Source organism: Saimiri boliviensis, chromosome 4, assembly GCF_048565385.1.
Source record: "Saimiri boliviensis isolate mSaiBol1 chromosome 4, mSaiBol1.pri, whole genome shotgun sequence".
NCBI lineage: Eukaryota > Metazoa > Chordata > Mammalia > Primates > Cebidae > Saimiri > Saimiri boliviensis.
The window spans coordinates 144,333,463-144,352,658 of record NC_133452.1 but is presented as its reverse complement, the minus strand read 5'-3'; the positions used below and the strand labels follow the sequence as shown (position 1 = coordinate 144,352,658).

Here is a 19,196-nt window from a genome sequence, read left to right as displayed (position 1 = left end):
GGCAGGTGTGTGACATCAGGAAGGCTGCTCTCTGAAGCCCAGGCAACCTCTGTGTGCTAGCAGCACTCTGCACCGCTGGGACTGCAAGTCCTCATTGAGGGGTATCTGGGTGGCATTTTACAGTGTTCACCATAGTGCCCGAGGCCAAGGTAGCCTCTCAAGTGTCTTGAGGTACAGTCTTGTACATACCATGTTGTACCTTGTATGTGCCTGCTCCGAGGTCATTACGGAACATTCTCTCCAACCTTTGGGGGAAATCAGATGTTCAGAAGCAAGGACAGACCTAATTAAAACCAAAGAGACCATATATTAAGATAGAAGAGTAACGAATGGCTTTATATTAATGTATAGTCAGCAGAAAGCTGAAAACACCTCACCTGTGGCAGACTGCATCCTCTAAGAAGAATGTTTGGAAATTTATATTCTGCAGTTCAGATTCTACCAGTTCACAACATAAATATCCTGTTGAGAAAAGCAAGTCTCACTCAGTTGATAAATATAACCCTCTTGCTGCTTTCATTTCAGTTTTGAGATGACCTGGCTGGCAGTGGGCTGAGCCAGACTCTCAGAATGCTTTGAAGCGCTGGATGCAGGCTGATGAGCTGCCGTAAATGTCTTTGAGTCCCCACACTGCCCAAGGACTGCCTATCATACCAAAGCCTGCCTGTGTGATCTTTTAATTTGTGAATGTAAAAACTGAGGTGAGAGGCAAGTGCTGATGTTCTCAAAGACCGGTCTCAGCTATTCGGTTCAAATAGGGCTCAGAATCTTCAAAATTCTGCTTCTTCAGCCTACTTCCTATCTCAGGCTGGTTCCCCAGAAGCATCCCGGAGAAAAGGATTTGTGAGAAAGTGATGTATTGGGCAGTGTCCCCTGCAGGGAAGTGAAGAAGCAAGTCAGGGAGAAGAAAGCCAAGCAAGGGTGCAATGTCAGGCAAGTCCCCATGCTTGCAGGGTGCCTGGTCCTCCCACAGAAAATGACTGGAGACCAAGAGCCCCTTCCTCCATTGGTTAAGGGCCACCTCAGAGGGATGCATGTTTCTGCATGAAAGAAACTTTCTGCCAGAGAGAGTAACCCCTACTCTCTCTGTACACAGGCCAAATAGACTCCAGAAGCATGAGAGTAGCCCTCTCACAAAGAAGCATGGGTTCTAGATGCCAGGAGTAAAAGCAAACTTGGAGCCAAGGGGCATGAAAATGGGAAAGGGACCCAAGGAAGTAGAGTAGTGCATCCACCATGAGTAAGTCCCACAGTCACTGGGTCAGCACTGCTGTGTCCAACACCATGCTAGGAATCGTGGAGAGGAGAGAAGTTACTAGACTTTCCCACTCTCGTCCTTAGTGGACTATCGTGTCTTCCCTGGACACCTCATACTGGCATTTAAGGTTCATAAACTCTCAGAAATGGCTTCCTGGAATTATGGCCATGAACACGGTGAACTGTTAGGGCCCATAGTTATATTTGGAAAATGACTACCATTTTAATACACAGTATTAGCAACAATAACAGCATAATGTAGCAGAGACTAGCTTGATGCTCATCACATCTCTACCTGGGCACATAGCAAAGTTTTCTATTTCAGCTCCCACCCTGGATCTTGGGCCCTATGTCTCAACAACAAAAAGTTTCCAAGCCAAGTCAAAGCAGCCACAACTTTCCAGCAAAAACTTAAAGATCCTGTGTTGAAGACGGTGGCACCTCAAAATGCCAGGGCAGTATCCTCGATTCCTCAGGTCACCAGAGAACCACCTGATCAGATCGCGACACTACACTCTGTGTTAGTGAGACACAAACTTGTGTTAAGCCATCACGATTTTACAGTTGTCAGCAGTTAGCTTGCTCTAATAGGATGAACACTAATAAACAGAGTGGTAACAACCTGCTGGGTAGTACCATTATTCTCACATTGTTTGTGAGGAAGTTGAGGCTCAAAATGGTCAGAAAGCTACAGATGGCAGAGCTGGTATTTACAGTGTATTTTTTAATCCCTGTCCTGCGCTCCTCTGTCAAGTAAACCTTGTGTGAATATGTTTGATGCTTTAATGGAGCAAAGAGGAGAACATTAAAATACTGGGTTTCCTGAGTGGGATATGGAGTGAGGAGGAAGAACAGAGAAAGTAAAGGCTACACACATCAGAAGCCAAGCTTTAGGCACTCCACAATTTTGCTAAAGACTTCCCTACCTGCTCATATCTGTTCTGTTCCCCAGTATCCTCACTGTATTTAAGTTGTTTCTTTGTCACATTTTGCTCATTTTTCTTGTGTGATTCTATCAACTACTTGCTACAAAGGAGAAGAAATAAGATGATCAAAGGGGCATCCCTCAAATCCCCAAGGCTGTGTGAGCATGCACATAACCCTCAAGTTCAAGAAGAGAAAGCAGAGAACTTTTGTTTAACACGGACACACTAGTTGCCTTCCCCTCTGCCATTCCCCCCATTTCCTTGTTAATGGAACTCTGGTTTTCTTCATCTTATTCCAAGTTACCAACTCCTTCAGGGAAGGCTAGGCTGCTCTCTTACACAGGAATGAGAGTTCATGGTTGAAGCCGGATAGGATGGAATGATTTCCCCTGCCAAATGATTCGTTCAGGCATGGGATGCAATTTTGGCCAAGGGAGCTAAAAGTGAAATCTGCTGATGGGGCTTTTGGGAAGGTTTTTCTTGCTCAAAAAACAAACAAACAAAAGCCACAAGATAAGAATGTTTGCTTTTCTGCCTTTGAACTTGGGCTCTGTGTGATATTCCTGAAACAAAAGCATCTTGGGTCCGTTAAGAGAGCAGCCTATGAGTATAAGCCAGACACTGGGGATGGCAGAGTAGAAAATGGAAATAACTTGGACCTTTAAGATGCTGGTGAGCTGGTAAATTAATCAACCCTGGAACCGCCATCCTCTCAGACCTCTTATTATGTGAGATAACAAACCACTTAATTGTTCCAGTTACGATGAATTAGGGTTTCTATTACTTGCAGCCAAATCATTCCAAATGACTCAACTAATATTTTGTTCCACATTCTTTGAGAAGAGCAGAGAAAGTTTCTAACTACCACCATCCCTTTCTTAGTGGCCCAGTCTGCTTTCTGGGTAGACTCTTAGCTTATACCACCTACTCTGATTTGTAATTAACTCTTTCTGAATTCTCTTACTTACGATTCCACTAATCTTAATTCCCACATGTTAGAGAGAGCTCTGCTGAATTCCAGCATAACAAATTCTTGCATTTACCCTCCTTCTTCCATTGGCCATCTGCCTATTCTTATGGTTGTAAGCAGGAGAAAAATGTTGAAAACCATGAGTCCTGACAGTGCTTAGTCAAGAGAGGGCAAATGTTTTCTTGGGTTTCCATATGTGAGTAATTGAAAAGAAAATGGAGAATAAAGCTCAGTTTTACTAACATTAATTAATTCACACAAGGTCACATTTTACATCGTTTTAATTAACTTTCATTGAATTCATGTTCAAAATGAGAGGTCAAAAAAAATGTTCATTAATATAAGAAATGAAAACCCTAGGAATAACAGCATTGCATAGAAAATTGGAAACTTTTCCCTTCTCCTCTGATGCATGGTGAGGTTTGTGAATTCCTAACTTTCCTCCTCCTCCCCTCCCCTCCCCTTCATGGATGATAGGAAGAAATAGACTTGAAGGCATTAACTCTTTCTGGAAGCCTTTCCCAAGACTTCTCACCCCCTGCCTGTCCTCCTCCTCAGCCACCAGTTAGGTCTCCCATCCCTGCTAACACCCTGGAAACTTCCACCTCACAGCCACTACATTATCTTGAAATTAACTATTTACTTCTTCATTTCCTCCACAATTCTGCGAGCTTCCTGAGGGGAAGACCTTGTGCTATTTATTTATCTTCTAGCATGATACTGGCATACAGTAAGTGCTTAGGTTTATTGAATGAATGAAAGCCAAGAAAACTTTTCCTTGGTTTCATTTAAATTTCACAAAGGACAATTATGTTGATAATGCTATATTGCATTGTGTAAAATGGAAATTAAAAGGGGAAATTCCTTTGACAGTAGCACCCAAGGGCTGCATATGGCAGGGTAGCTGGTAGAACATGCTGGTGGCTGGGCCATTCTCTGAAATGTGGACGTAGGACTTGAGTGCTAGTCCTTGTGCCTCACACCTAGTATAATGGAGGAGTCTTAAAGTATGTCTGGTAACACATCTACACTCATCTGGGTGGCTTCCAGAGATACTTTTGTTCCATGTTTTGGCTTTTCAGATGTCCCCAAATTAAGCAAAGGCATTTCTCTTAGCTAACAATGATTCTCCAGATACTTGCTCATCTAACTTGCAAATCCCCCACCACTTATTTGTTATTTGTCAGCAATCCCGTTAGATGAAATCTCATTTCACTAGTGCTTGTTGAGTACATTGATGTGTCCAGTTACAAAACAAGTCCAACTGCGGAACTGTAAGTCTCCCTTTGGTTGACCCATTTATCTCTTTCCTCATTGTCCGTCAGCCACTTTATTCACTGTCCTCCTTGTTCCAACACACCGTGCGGAATGACTTTGCCCACCCCCATTTGCCACACCAGCATGAAATAAACTGGAGGAAAAAGGAGTAGCCTTCTCATCTTTCGAGAGGGTGCTTTGTATCTGGGAACAATTTGAGGCTGAATTTCCCCATGCTTAGATTTACCTCACTGTTGAAATTTGTAAGTATGTGTACAGTGACCTGCTTCTAAGAAACCCAGTATCCAGATTTCTAAATGTAGACTCAAACATTATTCATAGGACAAAAAGGTTCTCCAATTTCAAAGGAATTATCTTCCTAACTCCTACAAATCAACAGGAATAAGGATATCCGTAGAGAAAAATGCACAAAGCATTTGAATAGGCATTTTCTTTACAAGATTAGGGGATCTAACCTTTAAATTCCAATAAACATAGAATATGCAACGTTTCATTATTCATCAGGAAAACGCAAGTTAAAGCCATAATCTAATACCAGTAGACCTCCACCATAATAGTTAAAATGGAAAACAGAAAACAGTAAGTGTTTTCAGGAATGTGGAGCAACTGGAACTCCTACACACTGCTGTCAAGATGCTGAATTTTTACTGCTGTAGAAACTTATTTGACAATATCCCTACAACCGAGTATGCATATAACCTGAGACTAAGAGTGCCAAAGACTCCACTCGTAGGCATATGCCCAACAGAAATGCACATATACGTTCACCAAAACACATGTACTAGGATATGCATAGCAGCACTATTTGTTACAGAATAAAATGGTGGTTCTGCAAATGCTAATTAATGGTAGGATGGATATCAAGAAATTGTCATATATTCACACAATGGAATATTTTACAGCAATGAACACGAATATACAACTATATACAACAACATGGATGAAATTTACAGACACAAAGTTAAGCAAAAGAAGACAGACACAAAAGAGCATAAACCATATAAATCCTTTTAAACAAAATAAAACCTGGCAAAATTAATCCATGTTCTTAGAAGCCATGATGGTGGTTATCCAGAGGGGGTGAATGACTGGAGGAAATGTAGCAGTTTAGATCGTATTCTGTCTCTTGATCTAGACTGGTTACACAGATATGTTCAGTTTGTGCACTTTTGAGCATGTGCATTATAGATCAACAAAAAGGGCTTTTCAAAAAAATATGTAATTCAATTTATAAAATGCCCATGCCAGGTGGAACTTTCCAGAAACATATTTACTGTCCAGAGTGAAATGTATCACCTATGTTCCAATGGATGGGGTATTGTCCCTCCCACTATTTTGACTCGTATATTAATTCTGGGAGGACAGAAACTTGAGTTAAGTGTTAGGGAATACTGTATACACATGGCATTGGATCCTGCATTTTGGGGTGTTATTTCTAATTGCTCCAAGTCCACGCATGCAAATTGAGAACCAGAGGACAGGTTCCAACTGCTTCAAGCCACCCCTTTCTCAATGCCCAGCTGACCAAAGGATTCTTCAAAGGAACACAGCCCTGGGCTGGAGCGAAGGAGTCCTTACTCCTCTAACTCAGTCATGGAAAAAGCTCTAAGGCAGGTTCCCTGTCCCTTATAAAGAGAGCATTTATTACACCCTGGGAGCTCATGGGAAGCATCTCAGTTCACCCCTACACACTCTGTAACCTAAGCCCATTTTACTAAGGAAGAAATTGGAAGGCATTCCCCAAAGGGTCACATCCCTGGGAAGTGATGAGATCAGGAGCCAGCCAGCCTCCGCTGGCACAGATACTGCCCAGCATTTTCTGGAGAAGGCCCTCCTGCGATTTTAGTGTTCATAAGTGGCTGCCTTTCTCCTGCAAGTAACCACCTGGGCTTCTGCTGTCCTTGTCCAGCCACCAGTGGGTAGCTCTGATGTCCCCTCCTCCATCCTAGAGCCCAAGACAATGTATCAGGACTCACTTGCTGGTGATCCTGGCTCTCCCTAGACCCCGGCAGAGCTCAAGATAGCCTCACCAGACTCTGAATCTGCCTGCTCTTTCTCTGCCAGGAAAGAAGGAAAGCCCCTGGAGCTTTTCCGGCTTTTCTCTGTCAGGTAGAGCCCAGAAGCCGCCCGGATCAGCATCTGCGAGGATCTGCCCAGGGCATGCAGCCCCTGCAGACACTCTTGGGGCTGCCCTGGTTAAAGACGATGGCTGGCCTCCTGAATTTCCCCCAGGCAGCCGGACTGCAGGCTCCACATCACAGCCCAGCTGGTCACAGCTCTCCATGTATTGATCACACCCGCTTAGCACTGCAGACATAACGCTGCTCGGTCGTATTCTGGGGAAGGCACAGTGCTACCAGGGGATGTGATTACAGCTCAGCTTGGTGAAATGAGCGGCTGGCCCTGACCTCAGCCCAGCAGCCTGCTCAGCCCCACACCCAGGGGTAGCAAGCTTGTCCTTTGCCCAGTGCTCTGATGTTGTCATGGAAATCTGTAAGGACAGCCCCAGAGGTGGCATCTAAACTGGCATGTCGTAGGTGAGGGTGGGAAGAACATGAGTCACTGTGCCCAGGGTCCCCCGTCCCCAGACCCCAGTGTTTAGCCAACCCCCAGTGACAGATTTCTGCACTATCTGCTTCCCTGGGCCTGGGGAAGAGAAACTGCTGCATGATCTCAGCAAGAATTGCAGGTGCAGTTTGGCCAGGACCTTCCAGGTCATCTGGTTGGTGTGTACATTTATCAATGAGGAAACAAGCCCAGAGAAGTTAAGTGACTGGTCCAAGGTCACACAGCTGTGTAAGCAGAAGTACGAGGAAATCCAGGCTTCATAATTCAACAACCGCCCCAGACACATGACATTTCAGGTTTCTTTGAAATCACGGAATCCCTTTCAGCCCTGGATGGATGACGACAGGTTGTGCTTTCAAGAGTGTCTGCTGATCTGTTTCCACGGGGAAGGCTGGAATGATCTGTAAAAGGACCCTTCAAGGATGATGAATTCTAAAGGACAGAACATGCTAGTTGCTGGCAGAAGGTCACTTGCCGAAAGGTCACTTGTCACTGGTCGGTAGCTGACTACTGCTGGGTATCAGGACGCCCAAGGTCCTTCTAGGGGAGGGGCAGCACTTGCTGGCTTCTCACAACCTCTCTGATGGCAGCACTGGCATTCAACTCATCTTCCTGCTTTGCTCAGTGTTTCATTGGAACCTGAGAAAATCCATCGTCTCTCCTGGAAGCTTGGCACGTGGAATAACTGAGGCAGTGGCAGCAGGCATCACCTCTGTGAGGAGCCACAGTGCAGCCTCTGTGGACACGTGCAGGACTTAAAGTGGTCAAAGCAGGGTCCCATGCCGGCTCATGTCCTTCTGGAGCTGGCATCCACGCGTTCCCTCCTGTCCTCCCATCAGCCCTGAGCAGGGCCCACGTGCCTGCTCCCTCGGCTGTCATCTTCACTCTGTTTTGTAGTTCATTCCCTGTGAAGATTCTCCTCGGACAGAGCACAGATTTCTCTTCAGCCACAGTGTCTGGCTGGGCCTGAAGCACATGGCCCCTCTGTGTCTGTGGAGATAAACTGGTGGTGGCGGGGGGGTCACAGGAGGCTAGAGAGGGACCTAGGAACTAAAGGAACTCTGGGGAAGGCATGTGGTTGGATGTTCTCAGGCTCAGCAAGTCTCCATTTGCTCTTCAGGGTTGTTCTCACCTTTCTGCATCTCCCACTAGAGCCCAGCCCGTTACCTGGCTTCATTTGACCTCGTCTGCCCTCACCTGCCCTCACTCTCACTTGACCGCACGTGCCTCACCTGCCCTCACCTGGTCTCACCTGCCCTCACCTGGTCTCACCTGCCCTCACCTGGTCTTACCTGCCCTCACCTGCCCTCATCTGGTCTCACCTGTCCTCACCTGCCCTCACCTGGTCTCATCTGCCCTCACCTGGTCTCACTTGCCCTCACCTGCCCTCACCTGGTCTCACTTGGTCTCACCTGCCCTCACCTGCCCTCACTTGGTCTCATCTGCCCTCACCTGGTCTCACCTGCCCTCACCTGGTCTCACCTGGTCTCATCTGCCCTCACCTGGTCTCACCTGGTCTCATCTGCCCTCACCTGGTCTCATCTGCCCTCACCTGTTCTCATCTGCCCTCACCTGCCTCATCTGTGCTCACCTAGTCTCACCTAGCCTCATCTGCCCTCATCTAGTCTCATCTGCCTCACTTGCCCAGGGAGCTCCCAATCAATATCCAATACCCCAAGTAGGACCCTGCATTATTCTCCAGTTTTCTCTCCTCCCTCTCCCTGCCCTACCCCCATTCTCCCGGCATGTGCCCACTCTTGTGGACCTGTGAGGTAACTGAGTAGGTACTAGACCCAGTACTCAATACATGTACAGGTGACAGCAGTGGCCGGCGACTTTGGCAACATGCCCATTCCCAGCACCTTCCAAAAGTGTACATCCGTCCATGTTCCCACTCTGGCCAGGCTCCTTGCCCCTGTGGACCCATTTCCACAAGAGAGTTCTAGATCTCTTGCAACAAGAAAATCCACGCCCCCACCCCGCTCCAAAGACAGTGCTATGACTTTTAGAAGAAAATATTCTATTGGTGACAGAGAGTCAAGGCTCTGAAGCCAAAGAAGATCTGAGCCCTGGCTCTGCCTGCCCTTCACTGCCGGTCCTCTAACTCTCGGTTTTCTCATCTGTGTTATGGGGTGACCATGATGTCAATCTCACGGTTTGTGTGAAGACTGAGTGAAATCATACCTAGGAAGCAGTGGCCCTGAGCTGCATCAATAAATGGAACCAAATGTTTGCCTCTCTTCAACCTGCGAGTAGGTAGGGCATGTTCTATTGTCAAAAAAATAAGATGTGCAAATGGAAGCCCCAGGAATGTTCTGTCTGGAGTCACAGGGAGCTCAAGCCATACAAGAAAGGAAGGAGGATGCCTCCAGTCCCACCTCCTCAGCATCCCGTTTCTATTCTGCCAGCCTCGGTTCTTCTTTGGTAGGTTTAGAGGATGCAGAGAGGGAGGAGTTATCGTTATGGCTCACATAGACCTGGCTGCATGCACAAATTCCAAAATAAGTCATTTCTCAGAGTTTGCCCTAACCATCATTTTCTAGGTGAAGAAGCTAGGCCCAGAGAGGTGAAGTGACTGCCTGGGGTCACACAGGTGCCTGTTCCCTCCATGCCCAGCTCTGTGCCCTGAGGTGCTGTCCCTTTTTGGATTCAGAGACCTTTGCTCCCGGTTGTTCTTGGCTCATTCTTTTGCAGAATCCTGGAATCAGGGAAGCTCTGGGACCTTGTAGTCCAAGACCCCTCTGGGGGCAAGAAACCTCTCTGGAGCCCCACCTGATATAAGCTTCTCCTGCCTTCTCTCAAGTTGATGGCTTCACCCAGCCAAGCCTTGTCCCAATTTCCCACAGCTCTGATTGTCCAGTGACTGTCCTTTTCCTCAAGCCTAGAAGGGTCTCTCTGTCCATTCTACCCAGTAGCACTGGGGCTTGGAAGAGGCCCCAGAGAGGGCAATGGTCAGAACTGGTGGGACCAGGGTTTAGCTCATCCTGCGTGCACAGAGCCCAGCAAGGGAATATCCAGACCTTGCGGAAGACGTGTCCAAGAAGCTCCTACTGCACACAGCAAAGCCAACTTTCCCAAATGGCCCCAGTGGCCCAGAAGTACAGCCAACCAATCCCCCTCCGCTTACAACGGTGTCAGCTGTGCTGACTTCATCCCCAAACTCTAGCTCTAGAGTTTCCAAGGCAGGACAGAGTGTGCTAGCCTCCAGCTGGAGTCTATGTCACAGGTACCTGATTGCACCTCTATTAAATCCAGCCTGGAGTAATCGTCCCGTGTCCCAGCCCTAGAGGGGAGGACGGCACAGCTACAAATCCCTCGAGGATTTTCCTCACCAGAGTTTCCAGGAGAATATGCATTCAAGGCCGCTCAAGGAGCCACTGCCGCTGCCGCTGTTGTTTCCTTTCTTTCTTTTCTTTTTCTTTTCTTTTTTTTTTTTTTTTTTTTTTGAGGCAGAATCTTGCTCTGTCCAGGCTGGAGTGCAGTAGCGCAACCTCAGCTCACTACCACTTCCGCCTCCTGGGTTCAAGTGATTCTCCTGCCTCAGCCTCCTGAGTAGCTAGGATCACAGGCGCCCACCGCCACGCCCGACTAAATTTTGTATTTTAGTAGAGTGGAGTTTCACCATGTTGGCCAGGCTGGTCTCGAACCTCTGACCTCAAGTGACCCGCCTGCCTCGGCCTCCCAAAGTGCTGGCATGAGCCACTGCGCCCGGGCGCCTGCTGTACTGTTCTCAGGGATCCAACTCTAGTTTTTAGGAAACAAACACAAATATTTATTTTTCACAGCAGCCAATATTTATTTCTTTTATATGTTCACATTCACAAACCTTTTCCCACTATAAAATTGGCACACATTTGAAAAGCATAATACATAAAGCTGATGAGGATATCACAAGATAAACACTCATTCACTAATGCTGTGAATGTAAACAAGAATAAACTTTTTGAAAAGCAATGGCAAAATGTATTCAGAGTTTAAAGCATCTATTCTGTTTGGCTCAATTCTATAGGTGCACTGAAACAAAGCCAAAAAAGAAAAAAAAGAAGAAGAAAAAAAGAAAAGAAAGAAAGAAAGAAAAAGAAAATGCAACCCCTGCCCCCACCCAAATCAAAGAACCAACAGGAGCCTTTTCAGGCCTCAAGTGAAGCAAGGCACGCTCTCAGTGCTGAGAAATCCCTGCTGATAAGAAAATGGGGGCCGGGCGCGGTGGCTCAAGCCTGTAATCCCAGTACTTTGGGAGGCCGAGGCGGGTGGATCACGAGGTCAAGAGATCGAGACCATCCTGGTCAACATGGTGAAACCCCGTCTCTACTAAAAATACTAAAAATTAGCTGGGCATGGTGGCGTGTGCCTGTAATCCCAGCTACTCAGGAGGCTGAGGCAGGAGAATTGCCTGAACCCAGGAGGCGGAGGTTGCGGTGAGCCGAGCTCGTGCCATTGCACTCCAGCCTGGGCAACAAGAGCGAAACTCCGTCTCAAAAAAAAAGAAAATGGGAAGCGGGTCACAGCATTCACGCTGCGCTCAAGGGGTTCTCCCCAGCACCACCTCAGGCCGCCCCTCCAGGACCAGGCCTGACAGATAAGGAGCACTCATATGTCCCAGCGGTTATTATCACTGCAGGGGTCCCTAACATCTCAGTGAACCCCCAAGGTCGGGGAAACTGAGAAACAGTGAATGTGGCCCCAAAGCCTGTGAGAGGTCACATGTGGGCCCAGAGCCTCCCTGATATCTCAGAAGTCAGGGAGCCCATAGGCCGAGCAGGGACTTCGGCAGGGCCCCGTCCAGTGGACCCCAAGTCGCCCTGTCACTCAGCAACCATACCCCAGCCCCAGGTGGCAGAGGAGGGCAGCCCCGCGTGGGGGGCAGCCAGGCCACCAAGACTCCTCAGCGCTTAGCCCCTCACATGATCCCAGAGTCACTTCAGCCACAAGCACTCGTGGCCCCAAGTCCTCTGTCCCCAGCTTCTCTGCTGGGCTCATTTCAGGTGGCGTTTTTTTTTTTTTTTTTTTCCTTCTCATTTTCTTGCTCCCTCTGAGAGGCTAATGTTCTAACAAAGATGTGCTGCTGGAACGAGGCATTAATTTCAATAGTCACTTAAAAGCAATTGCCTGGGAAATATCTCATTTTCCCATTAAACGCCGCAGAGGAGAAGCCTCCGGTGACTCCTCTCTCCCCCTCCCAGGCCCCGCCTCCTCTGTTCTCTACCCCTTCCCGGCTTCCAACAACTCATTACAACCCGGACACTATTTCCACTCCCTGCTGTAAAATGCTGCCCTGGGCAAATAGATGAGCCCACCTGGCCTCTGGCCAGCACACGTCTCACAGGTAACTTACTCTGTGGAAATCAAGCGGGGACGGACAGGGTGTCTTTTTTGGGAGCAGATGCAGGTGGCTCAGCTTGGTTCTCTGGGCTGGGGGCAGGGGTAGGCAGGAGGGGCAGGTGGGCCTCCGAGGTCTCCTTTTGAGGGTGGAGGCAGCCTACAAAAGGGATGCGTCTCCGGGTTCTCCCTGGCCTTGCGAGACATCCCCACAGAGGCCCCTCTCAGGGGAAGCTGGGATCAGGGATCAGAGCCTGGCACACATGTCACTGTCGACTTGAAAAAGTTGATTGAGCAGGAGTAGGGGTCTCAGTCCTCCCCCAGGCTCCCCTGCTTCTCCCTGGGGTGCCCGGGCCCTGACCATCCCAACCAAGGCAGACTCTCCTCTTGTACTCTGTTACCTCGATGAGCTGTCGTCTGACCTCCATTCAAAATAATTCATGATAACTTTCTCCCAGGACTGTTAGTAATAATAATTATTATATGTATAATATGATATGTATAATATTATATGTACAATGTGATAATTATATATTAATTATAATAAAATTAATTATTATTACAAATAAGAGCTGTTTGAAAGCCTTTTGACATGAGACAGACATCCCCAGCTCTGTTTCATCAACACTTGTCAGTCTCTGTATGCAGAGGTACCATTATCACCACCATAGTTTACAGAGGAGTGTGGCCCAGAAAGGCTCCATAATGTCCCCAAAGCCACACAGTTGAGCCCTGAGGACCTGACCCTAGATTTGCTTGGCCCAGGGGTCCGGATGCTTGATCTCACAGCTGGTCTGTCCATGTAGCTTGCAACACTCAGGAAGTCCCTCTCCAGGGAGAGAGCTCCGAGCCCTGGCAGTGAGGAGCTCTCTGTGACCAGAGGACCCACCCTGCAACCTCCACACCATTCCACAGCTGCTGGTACTGTGCCCACTTCTAAGCTTAACCCTGAATGATAAAAGAGACCAGAAGCCAACAGCTTTATGTATGTGACTTATGAGTCTCAGAACAAACTTGCAGAAAAATCTGATTCCCACTTCACAAACAAGAAGTTGAGGATCAGAGAGGTTAACTCAAATGACAAGGTCTCATTCGAGTTAACCTCTCTGAAAAACAGGTTTTTGGACCCCTGCTCTTGCCACCAGACTCCAGACTCTGCAGCTTTGATGTTTCTGTTCTCTTCCTCCCTGTTTTTATTGAGGGCTTCTGAGGTGCCCTTCTTCTCCATCTCCTCCCTTTTCCTTCTTTTCTCCTTCTCCTTTTCTTCTTCTTGTTCTTGCTCCTCCTCCTCCTTCTCCTCCTCCTCCTCCTCCTCCTCCTCATCCTTATTCTCCTCCTTCTCCTTCTCCTCCTCCTTCTTCTTCTCCTCCTCCTCCTCCATCTCCTCCTCCACCTTCTCCTTCTCCTCCTCCTCCTTCTCCTCCTCCTTCTCCTCCTCCTCCTTCTCCTCCTCCTCCTTCTCCTCCTCCTTCTCCTCCTTCTCCTCCTTCTCCTCCTCCTCCTTCTCTTCCTCCTTATTCTCCTCCTCCTCCTTATTCTCTTCCTCCTCCTCCTTCTCCTCCTCCTCCTCCTCTTCCTCCTTATTCTCCTCCTCCTCCTCCTCCTTCTCCTCCTCCTTCTCCTCCTCCTTCTCCTTCTCCTCCTCCTTCTCCTCCTCCTTCTTCTCCTCCTCCTCCTCCATCTCCTCCTCCGCCTTCTCCTTCTCCTCCTTCTCTTCCTCCTCCTCTTCCTCCTTATTTTCCTCCTCCTCCTCCTTCTCCTCCTCCTTCTCCTTCTCCTCCTCCTTCTCCTCCTCCTCCTTCTCTTCCTCCTTATTCTCCTCCTCCTCATTCTCTTCCTCCTCCTCCTTCTCCTCCTCCTCCTCTTCCTCCTTATTCTCCTCCTCCTCCTCCTCCTTCTCCTCCGCCTCCTCCTCCTCCTCCTCTTCTTCCTCCTCCTTCTCCTCCTTCTCTTCCTCCTCCTCCTTCTTCTCCTCCTCCTCCTCCTCCTCTTCCTCCTTATTCTCCTCCTCCTCCTCTTCTCTTCCTCCTCCTTCTCCTTCTTCTCCATCTTCTCCTTCTTCTCCTCCTCCTCCTTCCCCTCCTCCTTCTCCTTCTCCTCCTCCTCCTTCTTCTTCTCCTCCTCCTCCTTCCCCTCCTCCTTCTCCTTCTCCTCCTTCTTCTCCTTCTTCTCCTCCTCCTCCTTCCCCTCCTCCTTCTCTTTCTCCTCCTTCTTCTCCTTCTCCTCCTTCTCCTCCTTTTCCTTCTCCTCCTTCTCCTCCTCCTCCTCCTCCTCCTCCTCCCTCTTCTTTCTCTAATTTAAGAGATGGGGTCCTGCTCTGTCACCCTAGCTGCAGTGCAATGACATGATCACAGCTCACTGCAGCCTCAATCTTCCAGGCTTAAGCAATCCTCCCACCTCAGCCTCCAGAGTAGCTAGGAATACAGGCATATACCACCACAACTAGCTAATTTTTAACTTTTTTGTAGAGACAGGGTCTCTTTGTGTTACCCAAGCTGGTCTTGAACTCCAGGGATCAAGTGATCTGCTCCCCCTCAGCCTCCCAAAGTGTTGGGATTACAGGAGGGAGCCACTGTGCCCGGCCAAGTCACCCTTCTTGAACTTTGATTCATCAGGCTCTTCGGTCCAGTTTTACACAAGTGTGAACTCAGAGAGGCATGTGCTTGTGATTCCTTTGTTCACACACAGCCAAGTTGGCACAAGGAGGTGAAACAGAGAAAGGCCTCAATGTCTTCGGCCAAGCCCACAGAAGGCCACCTAAGCAGGCTGGATGCTGCCCAGGGCTGGGCCACAGCGTGTCCTTTGCAAGTCGGCCGACTCAGCTCCCAAACCTCATACACACACAAAGACATCTTTCACCCTAGGAGCAGCCCCACAGCGCAGAGGAGCCACGCAGTTGCTAATGGCTGATCTGCCTTGGGTCAGGTACAGCCTCCAGGGGCTTCTGGCCCAGGTTGCATCTTCCCTACAGAGCAGAAAATCAAAGGGCCGTTAAGAAAACCCCAAGAAGGCAGTGAGTTTCCTCCCTTGAGTTTCTGGGGTGGACTTCCGGCAGAGTTTTTGGAGAATTGACTGTTGCAGTCAAACAATGTGTCTGGCAAGAAGCGAGACTTCCCCTTCCTGCTGCCTGGCTCAGGGTGCTGAGGCCTCACATCCAGAGGTAGGAAGAAAGGACTGTAGAGTCTGCCATCTAAGGGACCCCTGGGAGCCCACGGCAGCCAGAGAACTATACCCACTGGAGAACTCTAGGCTCTCTACGGCCTCTGGTTACTGCCAGTGCTTGTGTGGTTTGAGGTGGGTAATGCAGCAGCCTCCTGCAGCTAGCCCAGGGCTGGGCAGCATGGGACCAGGTAGTTAGTGTAGGAGAGCAAGAGCCCAGGCTTGCAACCCTTTTTTTTTTTTTTTTTTTTTTGAGAGAGTCCTGCTCTATTGCCCAGGCTGGAGTGCAGTGGCATATTCAACCCCTGCTTCCCTGGTTCAAGCGATTCTCCTGCCTCAACCTCCTGAGTAGCTGGGACTACAGGCACATGCCAGCATGCCTGGCTAATTTTTGTATTTTTGGTAGAGATGGGGTTTTGTCATGTTGGCCAGGCTGTTCTCAAATTCCTGTTCTCAAGTAAATCTTCCCTCCTTCGCCTCCCAAAGTGCTGGGATTACAAGCATGAGCCACCACACCCAGCCTGGGCAACCTTGAAGAAGTTATTTAGCTTCTCTGAACCTCAGTTTCCTCATCTGTATCATGGAAGCAATCGTGTCCGTTTTGCAGGGCTAGTATGACCAGTAAATGAGAATCCTCATGAGGGCCTGGAAATGACAGTGTCATAATGCAGGTGGTTCTACTTCTACCAGTGACTAATATTTGCTGAGGACAGACCATAGACTAAGTTTTGTGTTAAGCATTTTATATTAATTGTCCCATTTAGTCCTCCTAAAAATCGAGTGAAATATGACTATCCCCAGATTGCAAATAAGAAAACCAAGACTCGGAAAGGCCAGTAAGCGAGCCCAGATAACTGCATGAGGATAGCAGAGAGCCAGCAACAGGAGCCGAAGCCGTGGGCTCACACCATGCTCTGCCTGCCTCTTAAGCCCATGGCCCAGTTGGTGGGTGCTATCTGAACTGAATGGATCTGCCTGTTGTTTTGAAGTTGGGGTCTACGGTCATACCACCCTGAACGTGCCTGATCTCGTCTGAAGTTGAGGATGGGCATCATCTTTCATTTCAAAATGAAGACGCTGAGGCATTGAGAGGTTAAGTCACACACAGCCAGCAAGTAGCAGAGAGTGAAAGGAACCAGCATTGATGAGCGCCTACTGTATGCCAAACACTGTGTTTACTTCAAGATCGTGTGATCTGCTGGGTAGTTTTGGGAGCGGTCGGAGTTTCTTCCATTGACTTCCCACACTGCCCTGTAAGAAGGTCTTATTAGCACTAGCCTCATTTTACAGAGAAGGGAACTGAAGCTCCGGGCATGTAATTAGACTCTGAAGGCTGTTGATGGATGGGGGAGGAGAGGGTCCCTCTCTGCCTTTAAGGAATGTGTGGACAGTTATGATTCTGGCCTGAGAGGGACACGGACGGGGCTCTGTGCCTGTCCCACATACCCTGCCCCACCCCCAGAACCTCATGGACCCCGCCAGCGGAGGCGCCTGGCTTCCCAACAGAGGAAGGCATCACTTCAGAAAGAGTGGTCCCCTCAAGCCTTCTGTAGGCTGCATCTGCAGCCTTCACTCACCCTTCTCCATTCCCCTTGTCCTCCCTGTGCCCCTGTAATGCCCACTGAACCACTGGAGAGCCCCAGCAGAGAGCGATCAGCAGCAGAGGGCATGGCCAGCCTCCCGAGGGTGCTTTCCCACACTCTTCAGGTCTGGTCAAAGCTGGCTTCCTACAGAAATGCACAGCAGACTGAGATCACAGGAGAGTGGGTCTGGAAGTATCCTGGGGAACAAAGAATGCTACAAGGGAAGACGAAGGCCACTCTAGTCTTTTTGCTCACTTCCAATATCAGCAAAATAAATTTGAGCATATATTTCACAATGTGAAGCTTTATTGATTTATAAATTCTAAAAATGTGCTACTGAGCTAACAAATGCATCACAAAGCAAACATAAAGGTTTATATTTTACTCGGATGAGAGGAAATCTTAACTAGAATTTCTGATATCTTCTTCCTACACCCCAGCATTTTGTGGTGTGCCCCCTTTGTGATGCAGAGGCTGCAGGGCCTGGCACTGTGTTCGGGCCTGGCTGCAACGGAACACTCCCCTTCCCTGCGAAAGGCCATCGAGCAAGGCGTTTGGCACAGGTTTTGGGGTCAGACAGAAGTGAGTTCTGATCTGAGCTCCGCCTCTGAGGAGCAGTGCGGCCTGGGCCATGACTTACCTCCTGGAGCCTCCGTTTCCTCATCACCAAGTCGGGGAGATAACGTTCCTGTGCAGAGGTAATGAGATGACGGCAGGGACACGGCATGGCACGTGCCACAGAGGAGGTGGCGGTCAGTCCACAGTCCTGAATATTCCTGCTTGCCAACAAGCTCCGGGTTCCCACCCATGCCAGGAAGGTCAGTAGGTGGCCTGGGTGCCTGAAGGCCAGTCCTGAGGATGAAGCCTCATGAAGCCTAAATGGAGAGAACGGATGCTTTGGAGAAATGTCCCCACAGCTCCCGCTGGGCTCCAGGCACAGCCTTTCCCATGAGTGGGAAGTCACGTTCCTATGACTCCAGGTAGAATTCCACATTTTTTTTTCTGTAAAAGGAAACATATACATACACAATTTGATTTCGTCTCTTTTCTGCCATCCTTCCAGTTCTACTTACACATGCTTGTGAGTCCCTTTGGTAACCCAGAAAGCAAAGTAGAGCCACCATAATCATTCTGCAATGGTAGAAATCTATTTTGGGCCTGGAATAGCACCATGGACAGGAGACCTGTACTGTCCCCCATCAAGGGGACTCCCCATCCTATGCCACTGATCATGACTCACACAGCCCTCATGAGGCCGCCAAAGAGACAGGACACCCCCCAAGCCACAGCTGCAGCCCTGAGAAGGAAACGCATGAGCCCCCCACCTGGAGGCAGTCTCCTGAACGAGCGATGTGTTGCTCTGCCATCAAGTTGTCAGAATCATTCATCTGGGGCAGAATGGAGGAAGCCATTGGTGACCACTTCGCCCACACCCAGAGTTTCTCTGAGGCACTCCTGTGGCCTGGGACGGAACGTTTCTGTGAACAGCAATCCATGGCCAGGCAATCACAGAAACATCCCCCATGGAAGACCTGCATTAAAAGGGCCACCAAATTAAACTCCCACTTCACACTGCGGGGGAAGTGGAAAGTAATGGGGGGATGCAGAGAGAATGGGCCTACAGGCAGAGGAGGGCTGCAGTCCTTCTCTGGGAGGGGTAGCCTACTCCCCTGAGAACCAAGCCACTGCTCCCTCCAACATCCCTACCCAGAGGACTCTGAGCTTTATGTGCAAGTTCAGCTTCCACTGCAGCTGCAGCAGGCACATTGTTGAAGAGCCCAGCTGGGCTCAAGGACTGTTGCGTGGTGCAAACCTGAATTGCAAAGACCATGGTTGTGGGGGCTGGGATCGATGATCCCACATTACCCATACGCCCTAGTTATTCCCTCCCACACCTCTTGCCTTCCCTACCCGCCTCTCCCCCTCAGCAGTGAAGGTGCTCATAGTGGTCATCAGTGTCCTTACAGAACATTTAGCTCCAAGTTGCATAATCTTTAACTTTCCCCTGGCCCCAGCCTGTCGGTCTCCACGCCAGCCGCTATGAGGCCAGGATGAATTCATTTGCAGAGGACAAGCACAAAACCTCCGGTAGAAAACAAATGCAATGTACCATAGTAAATGAGAGCAGCTTAAAAA

At 48.9% G+C, this 19,196-nt stretch overlaps 1 long non-coding RNA gene across 1 annotated transcript; it reads right to left on the bottom strand.

Annotated features, from left to right (window-relative positions):
* Positions 1-231: 231 nt before the first annotated feature.
* Positions 232-19,193, bottom strand: LOC141584388 (uncharacterized). Its single transcript, XR_012517423.1, has 3 exons — positions 17,701-19,193; positions 378-462; positions 232-283 (listed from the first exon to the last, which is right to left on the bottom strand). It is a non-coding gene; the product is annotated as an uncharacterized LOC141584388 (long non-coding RNA).
* Between the last annotated feature and the right edge of the window lie 3 nt (positions 19,194-19,196).